Genomic DNA, 10,986 nt, shown 5'->3' with positions numbered 1-10,986 from the left:
CCCCTGTAAGTGAAGTCACAAAACCTTGAAAACCCTGTGTTCCCCAACCTTCTCATAGGAATCCACATTGCCTGTTAACATATCAAGGATTCTGAATATTCCTGTAGTTGGGAAATCCAATTTGACTAATCCAGCAGTTCACAACTTTGCCTGTTCCTAGGGCTCTTTCTTGTGTAACATCTTATTCATAAGATGAATATGAATTAGTCCATCCCCAAGGACTAATATTCTGTGGAACAACTTTGAGAAACACTAAGTTAGGAATCATGTTGCAGATTAGAACCTGAGTTTTAGGCCAAAACCTCACTCACTGCAGCCTTTCTCCAAGGTGGTGTGTGTTGCAGGAACTCACACCCTCCCCAAGCCATCTCACTGTCTGCAGCTGATCTTGCCCTTGGAGACTGGGGTTCTAGCCAGTTCCCTGACAGCCCCTCAAAACCCTGATATTGTCAGTACAGCTGATTCCCTCATTTTCATTCATCTGCAGCTCTCCCATGTTATCTCATCAATAATTTAAGAGATATTATTGTGTCAGTGCACTGAAGGTGATATGAACATTTATTAACCACTTTCTTGAGTCAGGCACTCTGCTTGGCGTTTCACATATATTTTCTCACTCACTCTTCACAATAACATGGTGAGAAGGTAGCTGTTATTAAAAAAAAAAAAAAAAATTCAGGAAAATCACCAGTAACCAGTGTTCATCAGAAACTTGTTGCCTGGAAGAAGAGAAATAAGTTTAGTCAGTAATGAGTGATGTGTTTGTGACAAACAGATTTGAAGCCCTAGGAACTTCATAGAATTGAATGTTGAGCTGAAAGGGACATTTAGAGATCAAGTTAAGATAGTAGAGGTTATTGTATTCTCCTCAAAATTTATTACATAAATTGTCTCAGGAGAGCAGGATTAATAAATTTTGCCATAACTGTTTTGATTTAAATCAAGCCATATAAAATGATATTGTCACACAAATTAAAGCCTACAGATCATGCTGTAAGAATGTAATATTGTAATTGGTTATTGGCTGGAATTGTAAATGAACATTTAGAGTTGAATCTGTGTTTCACTGCTGTGGAAGCCCGATTTCACCAGAATGCCATGGTCCTTAAACCTAAGTGTATCTCAGAATTATTCCAGTTACCTGTTTTAAAAGGTAGGTTCCTGTACTCTATCTTCAGAAATACTAACTCAGTAAGCCCGGTGGGTGTGTGTGTGAGTGTGCGTGTGTGTGTTAGTCACTCAGTCTGTCCGACTCTGCGACCCCATGGACTGTAGCCCGCCAGGCTCCTCTGTCCTTGGAATTCTCCAGGCAAGAATACTGGAGTGGGTAGCCATTCCCTTTTCAAACTGTTTATGGGGTTCTCAAGGCAAGAATATTGAAGTGGTTTGCCATTCCCTTCTCCAGTGGACCACATTTTGTCAGAACTCTCCACTTACTGTTTATTTAACTTATATGCAGAGTCAGTTCAGTTCCATTCAGTTCAGTCACTCAGTCATATCTGACTCTTTGTGACCCCATGGACTGCAACATGCCAGGCTTCCCTATCCATTACCAACTCCCAGAACCTACTCAAACTCATGTCCATTGCATCGGTGATGCCATCCAACCATCTCATCCTCTGTACTCTCCTTCTCCTCCCACCTTCAATCTTTCCCAGCATCAGGGTCTTTTCCAGTGATATGCAGAGTACATGATGTGAAATGCTGGACTAGATAAGGCACAAGCTGGAATCAAGATTTCTGAGAGAAATACCAATAATTTCAGATACACAGATGACACCACCCTTATAGCAGAAAGTGAAGAAGAATTAAAGAGCCTCTCAATGAAAGTGAAAGAGGAGAGTGAAAAAAATGGCTTAAAACTCAACATTCAAAAAACTCAGAGCATGGCATCTGGTCCCATCACGTCATGGCAAATAGATGGAGAAACAATGGAAACAGTGATAGACTTTATTTTCTTGGGCTTCAAAATCACTGCAGACAGTGACTGCAGCCATGAAATTAAAAGATGCTTGCTCCTTGGAAGAAAAGCTATGACCAACCTAGACAACATGTTAAAAAACAGAGACATTCCTTTGCCAACAAAGGTCCATCTAGTCAAAGCTATGGTTTTCCCAGTAGTCATGTATGGATGTGAGAGTTGGACCATAAAGAAAGCTGAGTGCCGAAGAACTGATGCTTTTGAACTGTGGTGTTGGAGAAGACTCTTGAGACTCCCTTGGACTGCAAGGAGATCCAACCAGTCTATCCTAAAGGAAATAAGTCCTGAATATTCATTGGAAGGACTGATGCTGAAGCTGAAACTGCAATACTTTGGCCACCTGATGCGAAGAACTGACTCATTAGAAAAGACCTTGATGCTAGGAAAGAGGAGGAGAAGGGGATGACAGAGGATGAGATGGTTGGATGGCATCACCGACTCGATGGACGTGAGTTTGAGCAAGCTCTGGGAGTTGGTGAGGGACAGGGAAGCCTGGCATGCTGCAGTCCATGGGGTCACAAGGAGTCAGACACGACTGAGCGACTGAACTGAACTGAACTGAGCCATTCCCTTCTCCAGGGGATCTTCCCAACCCAGTCATTGAACCCAGGTCTCCTGCATTGCAGGCAGATTCTTTACTAGCTGAGCCACCAGGGCCAGGAAGTTTGCACTCTTAACAAGCTCCCTTGGTTACACTCAGTGGTCCATTGCTATGGGTGGTCCACCGACTGATCACAACCTGATAAACACATTGCAAAGGTTATTCTCTTCCTAATCAAGGTGTTAGCAGGGCTGGGGGCAGTTGTTCTGCAGAGATCAAAAAACTGTTTCTATGTTTCTACTGTCATCATAGCCCTCACCATCATCCCTGTGAGTGAAGTCAAAAAACTTTGAAAACCCTGTGTCCCCCATCCCTCTCTTTGAGACTCACATTGCCTATTAACTTAGCAAGGACTCTGAATATGTCTGTACTTGGGAATCCATATTTGATAAAACCAGTGGTTCACAACTTGATTGTTCATGGGGCTGTTTCTTATGTAATACTATCAACGTCCATCCCCAGGGACTAATACTCCCTGGAACATACTTTGAGAAATACTAATTTAGGAAGCAGGTTGGGGGTTCGAAACTGAGTTTCTACTGTTTCTGGATCCCTATTTTTTCTGAATCTCATCTTAATATGATAAAGAACTCTTAAAGGCATCTCCTTCCCTATGTTTGGATGATGGGGGCCAAGGCTCGGGAGCAAACATAGAAGGTTCTTCTGAGGAACCTTTCTGGGACATCACATTGAGGTAGAATCCAAATTCCTCCTAGAAGCTTTTAAGTAATTAGAAATTCTTCTGTATACTCATAAATTTATGGCAGTTCATTAGTGTGGTCTCTTACATGGTAAACAAATGGACATGGATTGTAGGCTGTGAGATGCTTCTATCCTGAAGGGATCTTGCCAAGACACAATCCTCAGTTTCACAGGTTCTAAAACTCAATTTTTTCAGTTTTAACCAGGGAATGATTAAGCTCTGGGGGACACATTTCACACAATCTAAAGTTACAAAGAAATGTTTTGGAAACCAAAATGTCAATTTATTAATTCATCTTGATAATTAATTACAAAGCAAACCTATGTCAACAAGTGCGTCCTCTTCCCAGTAGGAAATCTACTTAGGAAACCAAATAAAAGGCAAAGCAAACGCCTTTTGGTGGAGGCAGCCTGGTTTAGTGAAAAGAGCCAAGATTTTAGAGTCATCCAGATCTAGGTTAGAATCCCAGCTAGGCTACCTGTAGTGAGTTGAATGCTGTTCTACAAAAAGATATGTCCAATTGGAACCTCAGAATATGTGATCTGATTTGGGATAAGGGTCTTTGCAGACGTAATTAAGGTAAGGATCTCTATATGAGGTCAGCTGGATTAGGGTGGGCTCTAAATCCAATGATGAAAGTCCTTAAAATAGAAAGAGACATAGGGGAGAAGGTCACGTGAAGATAGAGGCAGAGGTGGGAATAATGCAGCCAGTAAGTCAAGCTAAGTCTGCAGCCACCAGAAACTAAGAAGAAACAAGGAATGCAATCTCCCCTAGAGACTTTGGAGGAAGCATGGCCCTGCCAATGCCTTGATCTCAGATTTTTGGCCTCCAGAACTGTGAGAGAATGCATTTCTGTTGTTTCAAGCCACTAAATTCATGGTAATTTGTACAGTAGCCATGGGAAATTAGTATTGCTCATTTAGTTTTATGGACTTGTGTAAGCCACATTACCTCTGTGAGCCTCAGTTCCCTCATCTGAAAACAGGGCTAACTAGAGAAACCTATGAGGTCATAGGGTTACTGTGGGAGAAGTCAGTTCATTTATATAAAGTGCTCGGTTTAGAGTAGGTGCTTATTATTTAGTACAAGGTGGCTGTTGTTACTGGTGAGTGAAGAAGTCAGTAGAGTGTGGGATGTTTTGAAAAGATGGAGTCGTATAGTTTATACAGCCTGATGCAACCATCCATTCCCTATCAGAAAGACAGTAAATACATCACCAGGTCAAGCACAAGAGAAACAACTTCTTTCTAATTATTTTTATTTGTTTTGATAATGGTTAAATAGCTTACTTAGCCATATCATATCATAAATCCCTTCTTAGCTTTGATGGGCCTTCCAGCCATAGCATTCGAAAGGCTACAGTAGGGTTTTTCCACTGTTTACACTTTAGAGCATTGCCTCTTAATGACATATAGGGAGGTCACTTATCTAATCAGTACATGGTTGTTTTTTTTTTTTTTTTTTTTGTGAGCAACCAATCCCATTTCTGCAGTGGGCAACTTTCCTATCAGTTTAACTCCTCCAGCGTGGTATTTTTCTTATTAGTTGTCCTGAACTCTAGAGTTGGGGGCCCTCTTCCCTTTTAATCTGTATCCCTCTGTCTCCATTTTCAGAGACCTGTGAATTCATAGAGCTATGTCTACGTTCTCACCAACCTGTTTATAAACAGAAAATTCTTTCATCTCTGTTCCTGATATCCTACATTCTCACCCACACAGCCCCAGCCAGTATTAGGTCTGGGAGACAAAGGAGATTGTGCCCTATTCATCCTTATAGATTCTGTTTTGTATACTTTATGGCATATGGTAAATAGGCTTCCTAGGTGGCACACTGGTAAAGAATTCACTTGCCAATGCAGGAGATGCAAGAGATATGGGTTCGATTCCTGAGTTGGGAAGATCCCTTGGAGTAAGAAATGGCAAACTACTCCAATATTCTTGCCTGGAAAATCCCATGGACAGAGGAGCCTATGGGCTACAGTCCACGGGGTCAGGACTGATTCTGAAGCTGAAGCTCCAATACTTTGGCCACCTGATGTGAAGGGCCTACTCATTGGAAAAGACCCTGATGCTTTTTCATTAGGAGGAAAAGGGGCAAGAGAGGATGAAATGGTTGGATAGTGTCACCGACTCAATGGACATGAGTTTGAGCAAACACTGGGAAAGAGTGAAGGACAGGTAAGTCTGGCATGCTGCAGTCCATGGGGTCACAATGAGTTGGACAGGACTTAGCCACTGAACAACAACAAAAAAAGATGAGGAAAGACAGTAAATCTTGACCCTGGAGTCAGGCAGACCTGGATTTAAATCCTAGCTCCCCTTTTTGCTAGCTGTGGGGCCTTGAGAAAATTACTGCAGCTCTTGGGACCTCAATTCCCTCATCTATAAAACAATGGTAATAGTGGTACCTAGCTCCTAGATGTTTTATAAGGATTAAATGAGTTAATATGAATAAAGCCCTTAGGACAGTACCATATACATAAGTGAATGCTCAGTAAATGTTTGCAATGACTGAAGGACTATATGAAATAATAAATAAGTGAATGTACATTTTCAACAGGAAGACATATAACTCCAGGAAATCTTTAGTGCCTATAAGAAATTCAGGGAAGGATGGGAGAAGAGTCAGTAAGGACGGGTGAATACTTCATTTACCATGTCTCTTATCATGTGATTCCTACTGTTGGGAGTACTTGAAAACTGAAGTTTATCAGAACAAACCAGTCAAGCCGAATGCATGGATGGAAAATAACATTTCATATCATAACAGTAACAGTTGCTCAGCTTCAGAGAGTACTCCAAAACATGATAAAGTGTTGAAAAGTGTAGCATTGTCAACAGAAGCTATTCCTAGCAGTTGTCTTAAATTAATTAAAAATACTGATTCTGGCGTTCTGGTTTTAGTACAGAGCACTTGAGTTATTATTGTTATTAGAGTGTCTGAGTCAGGAGGATCACATAGACAAATGATAACATTAAAGGAAGTCAGATGAAATTTCACACATCAGGGGCGCTGCACAGGCAATGGATGTAACTTTCACATCATATGACATTCTTTAAGTAGTAGTGTAGGGATGACAGGGGAAGGGAGGAAGGAGAATTGGTATGCCGGAAACTTAGCCAGAATCAGTTGTTGCTAAACATTCTGCACCATCAATGGGTCTATGATATCTATCCCAACCTCCCAGTCTCCTATCCCCCACTGATACTTTCCTTCAACAAAAATATATTGGGTGCCTATAACATGCCAGGCACTGTTCTGGGTGTCGGGAATATAAAAGTAAACAAAAATCCTTGCCTTCCTGGAACTTACATTCTAGTAGGAGTCAACAGTATGGCTCATGGACAAATTCTGGCCCATCACTTGTTTTGGTAAATAGCATTACTGAGACACAGCCATACATCTCTTGATGTATCATCTATGACTATTTCTGTGTAACAACAGAGTTGGGTATTTGTGTTGGAAACTCACTGGCCCACAAAGCCTAAAATATTTACTATCTATTCCTTTAGAGAAAAAGTTTGCTGGCCTTTATTCTAGCAAGACCAGGAGCTGACTGTGGCTCAGATCATGAACTCCTTATTGTCAAATTCAGACTGAAATTGAAGAAAGTGGAGAAAACCACTAGACCATTCAGTTGAGTTCAGTTCAGTTCAGTCGCTCAGTCATGTCTCTTTGCGACCCCATGAATTGCAGCATGCCAGGCTTCCCTGTCCATCACCAACTCCCAGAGTTCACCCAGACTCATATCCATTGAGTCGGTAATGCCATCCAACCATCTCATCCTCTGTCACCCCCTTTTCCTCCTGTCCCCAATCCCTCCCAGCATCAGAGTCTTTTCCAATGAGTCAGCTCTTTGCATGAGGTTGCCAAAGTACTGGAGTTTCAGCTTTAGCATCATTCTTTCCAAAGAATACCCAGAGCTGATCTCTTTTAGAATAGACTGGTTGGATCTCCTTGCAGTCCAAGGGACTCTCAAGAGTCTTCTGCAACACCACACTTCAAAAGCATCAATTCTTCGGCACTCAGCTTTCTTCACAGTCCAACTCTCACATCCATACATGACCACTGGAAAAGCCATAGCCTTGACTAGACAGACCTTTGTTGGCAAAGTAATGTCTCTGCTTTTTAATATGCTGTCTAGGTTGGTCATAACTTTCCTTCCAAGGAGTAAGCGTCTTTTAATTTCATGGCTGCAGTCACCATCTGCAGTGACTTTGGAGCCCCAAAAAATAAAGTCAGCCACCGTTCCCACTGTTTCCCCATCTATTTCCCATGAAGTGATGGGACCAGACGCCATGATCTTGGTTTTCTGAATGTTGAGCTTTAAGCCAATTTTTTCACTCTCCTCTTTCACTTTCATCGAGAGGCTCTTTCCTTCTTCTTTGCTTTCTGCCATGAGGGTGGTGTCATCTGCATACCTACGGTTACTGATATTTCTCCCAGCAATCTTGATTCCAGCTTGTGCTTCCTCCAGCCCAGCGTTTCTCATGATGTACTCTGCATATAAGTTAAATAAGCAGGGTGACAATATACAGCCTTGACGTACTCCTTTTCCTATTTGGAACCAGTCTGTTGTCCCATGTCCAGTTCTAACTGTTGCTTCCTGACCTGCATACAGGTTTCTCAAGAGGCAGGTCAGGTGGTCTGGTATGCCCATCTCTTTCAGAATTTTCCACAGTTTATTGTGATCCACACAGTCAAAGGCTTTGGCATAGTCAATAAAGCAGAAATAGATGTTTTTCTGGAACTGTCTTGCTTTTCTGATGATCCAGCGGATGTTGGCAATTTGATCTCTGGTTCCTCTGCCTTTTCTAGAACCAGCATAAACATCTGGAAGTTCACGGTTCACGTATTGCTGAAGCCTGGCTTGTATGACCTAAATCAAATCCCTTATGACTATACAGTGGAAGTGAGGAATAGATTTAAGGGAATAGATCTGATAGACAGAGTGCCTGATGAACTGTGGATGAAGGTTCGTGACATTGTACAGGAGACAGGGATCAAGACCATTTCCAAGCAAAAGAAATGCAAAAAAGAAAAATGGCTGTCTGAGGAGGCCTTACAAATAGCTGTGAAAAGAAGGGAAGAAAGCAAAGGAGAAAAGGAAAGATATAAGCATCTGAATGCAGAGTTCCAAAGAATAGCAAGGACAGAGGAGAAAGCCTTCCTCAGCAATCAATGCAAAGAAGTAGAGGAAAACAATAGAATGGGAAAGACTAGAGATCTCTTCAAGAAAATTAGAGATACCAAGGGTAACATTTTATGCAAAGATGGGCTCAATATAGGAAAGAAATGGTAGGGACCTAACAGAAGCAGAAGATATTAAGAAGAGGTGGCAAGAATACACAGAAGAACTGTACAAAAAAGATCTTCACGACCCAGATAATCACGATGGTGTGATCACTGACCTAGAGCCAGACATCCTGGAATGTGAAGTCTAGTGGGCCTTAGGAAGCATCACTATGAACAAAGCTAGTGGAGGGGATGGAATTCCAGTTGAGCTATTTCAAATCCTGAAAGACAATGCTGTGAAAGTGTTGCACCCAATATGCCAGCAAATTTGGAAAACTCAGCAGTGGCCACAGGACTGGAAAAGGTCAGTTTTCATTCCAATCCCAAAGAAAGGCAATGCCAAAGAATGCTCAAACTACCACACAATTGAACTCATCTCACACGCTAGTAGAGTAATGCTCAAAATTCTCCTAGCCAGGCTTCAGCAATATGTGAACCGTGAACTTCCAAATGTTCAAGATGGTTTTAGAAAGGGCAGAGGAATCAGAGATCAAATTGCCAACATCTGCTGGATTATAGAAAAGGCAAGAGAGTTCCAGAAAAGCATCTATTTCTGCTTTATTGACTATGCCAAAGCCTTTGACTGTGTGGATCACAATAAACTGTGGAAAATTCTGAAAGAGATGGGCATACCAGACCACCTGACCTGCCTCTTGAGAAACCTGTATGCAGGTCAGGAAGCAACAGTTAGAACTGGACATGGGACAACAGACTGGTTCCAAATAGGAAAAGGAGTACGTCAAGGCTGTATATTGTTACCCTGCTTATTTAACTTATACGCAGAGTACATCATGAGAAACGCTGGGCTGGAAGAAGCACAAGCTGGAATCAAGACTGCTGGGAGAAATATCAGTAACCGTAGGTATGCAGATGACACCACCCTCATGGCAGAAAGCAAAGAAGAAGGAAAGAGCCTCTTGATGAAAGTGAAAGAGGAGAGTGAAAAAATTAGCTTAAAGCTCAACATTCAGAAAACTAAGGTCATGGCATCTGGTCCCATCACTTCATGGCAAATAGATGGGGAAACAGTGGGAACAGTGTCAGACTTTATTTTTAGGGGCTCCAAAATCACTGCAGATGGTGACTGCAGCCATGAAATTAAAAGACGCTTACTCCTTGGAAGGAAAGTTATGACCAACCTAGACAGCATATTAAAAAGCAGAGACATTACTTTGCCAACAAAGGTCTGTCTAGTCAAGACTCTGGTTTTTCCAGTGGTCATGTATGGATATAAGAGTTGGACTATAAAGAAAGCTGAGTGCAGAAGAATTGATGCTTTGTGAACTATGGTGTTGGAGAAGACTCTTGAGAGTCCCTTGGACTGCAAGGAGATCCAGCCAGTCCATCCTAAGGATATCAGTCCTGGGTGTTCATTGGAAGGACTGATGTTGAAGCTGAAACTCCAATACTTGGGCTACCTGATGCGAAGAGCTGACTCATCTGAAAAGACCCTGATGCTGGGAAAGATTGAGGGCAGGAGGAAAAGGGACAATAGAGGATGAGATGGTTGGACGGCATCACCGACTCAATGGACATGGGTTTGGGTGGACTCCGGGAGTTGGTGATGGACAGGGAGGCCTGGCATGCTGCCGTTCATGGGGTTGCAAAGAGTCGGACACAACTGAGCGACTGAACTGAACTGAACTGAAACATATAATGTCAAGTAGTGTTCTCAGTATAAAGAAAAAGAAAGCCAGAAAGGCAGATGGAGAATGTGGAGGGGGAAATTACAACTTTAACCAGGGCTGTCAGAGAAGATCTCACCAAGTATGGGATGTCTGATCCACCACTTGAAGGAGGTGAGTGAGTGAGTTATATTGATATTTGGGTTGTATACAGCATAGTGGGCCATTGTAAGGAGTTTTACTATTATTATGTGTGAGACAGGATGTCACTGGGGTTTTGAGTAGAGGAGTGACCTAGTCTGACTTTCATATTAATAAGATTAGTCTAGCCCTCAAATTAAGATGGGAATAATAGACTTGGATGAGGGCAGCAAGGCCAGGAGCAAGGAGAAGGGTTGGGAGATATAATTCTGAATATGGATCATTGTGACTTAAACCAGGTGATGAAAGTAGTCGAATTCTAGGCATATTTCAGAGATGGACCGACAAGATTTGATGGTAGAATAAATGTGCGATGTGAAAGAAAGTAAAGAATCAAGAATGATCCTAAGGTCTTCAGCCCAAGTGACTGGAAGAATGAAGTTACCATTTACCCATGAGATGGGGAAGACAGTGAGGAGCAGATTTGATAAGTGGAGCAAGTTTAGGTGGGAGTGTCCAGGGTAGGGGTGGAGGCAGGGGGAATTAAGAGCTCAGTTTTGGATGTGTTAAGTTTAAGATGCCTACTAGGCATCCAAGGTGACATGTCAAGCAGGCAATTGGTTATGAAATATGGAGG

General features: G+C 42.1%; 1 long non-coding RNA gene across 1 annotated transcript in view; it reads right to left on the bottom strand.

Moving 5' to 3' along the window:
- Nucleotides 1-523: 523 nt before the first annotated feature.
- Nucleotides 524-10,986, bottom strand: part of LOC133243041 (uncharacterized) — a 53,656-nt gene continuing 43,193 nt past the window's right edge. The window contains exon 2 of the long non-coding RNA XR_009734950.1: nt 524-719. This is a non-coding gene — a long non-coding RNA (uncharacterized LOC133243041). The remainder of the gene's footprint in view (nt 720-10,986) is intronic.

This window comes from Bos javanicus, chromosome X (genome assembly GCF_032452875.1).
Source record: "Bos javanicus breed banteng chromosome X, ARS-OSU_banteng_1.0, whole genome shotgun sequence".
NCBI classification, from domain to species: domain Eukaryota; kingdom Metazoa; phylum Chordata; class Mammalia; order Artiodactyla; family Bovidae; genus Bos; species Bos javanicus.
Note: the sequence above shows the minus strand (reverse complement) of the source record. Positions and strands in the feature narration are given on the sequence as shown.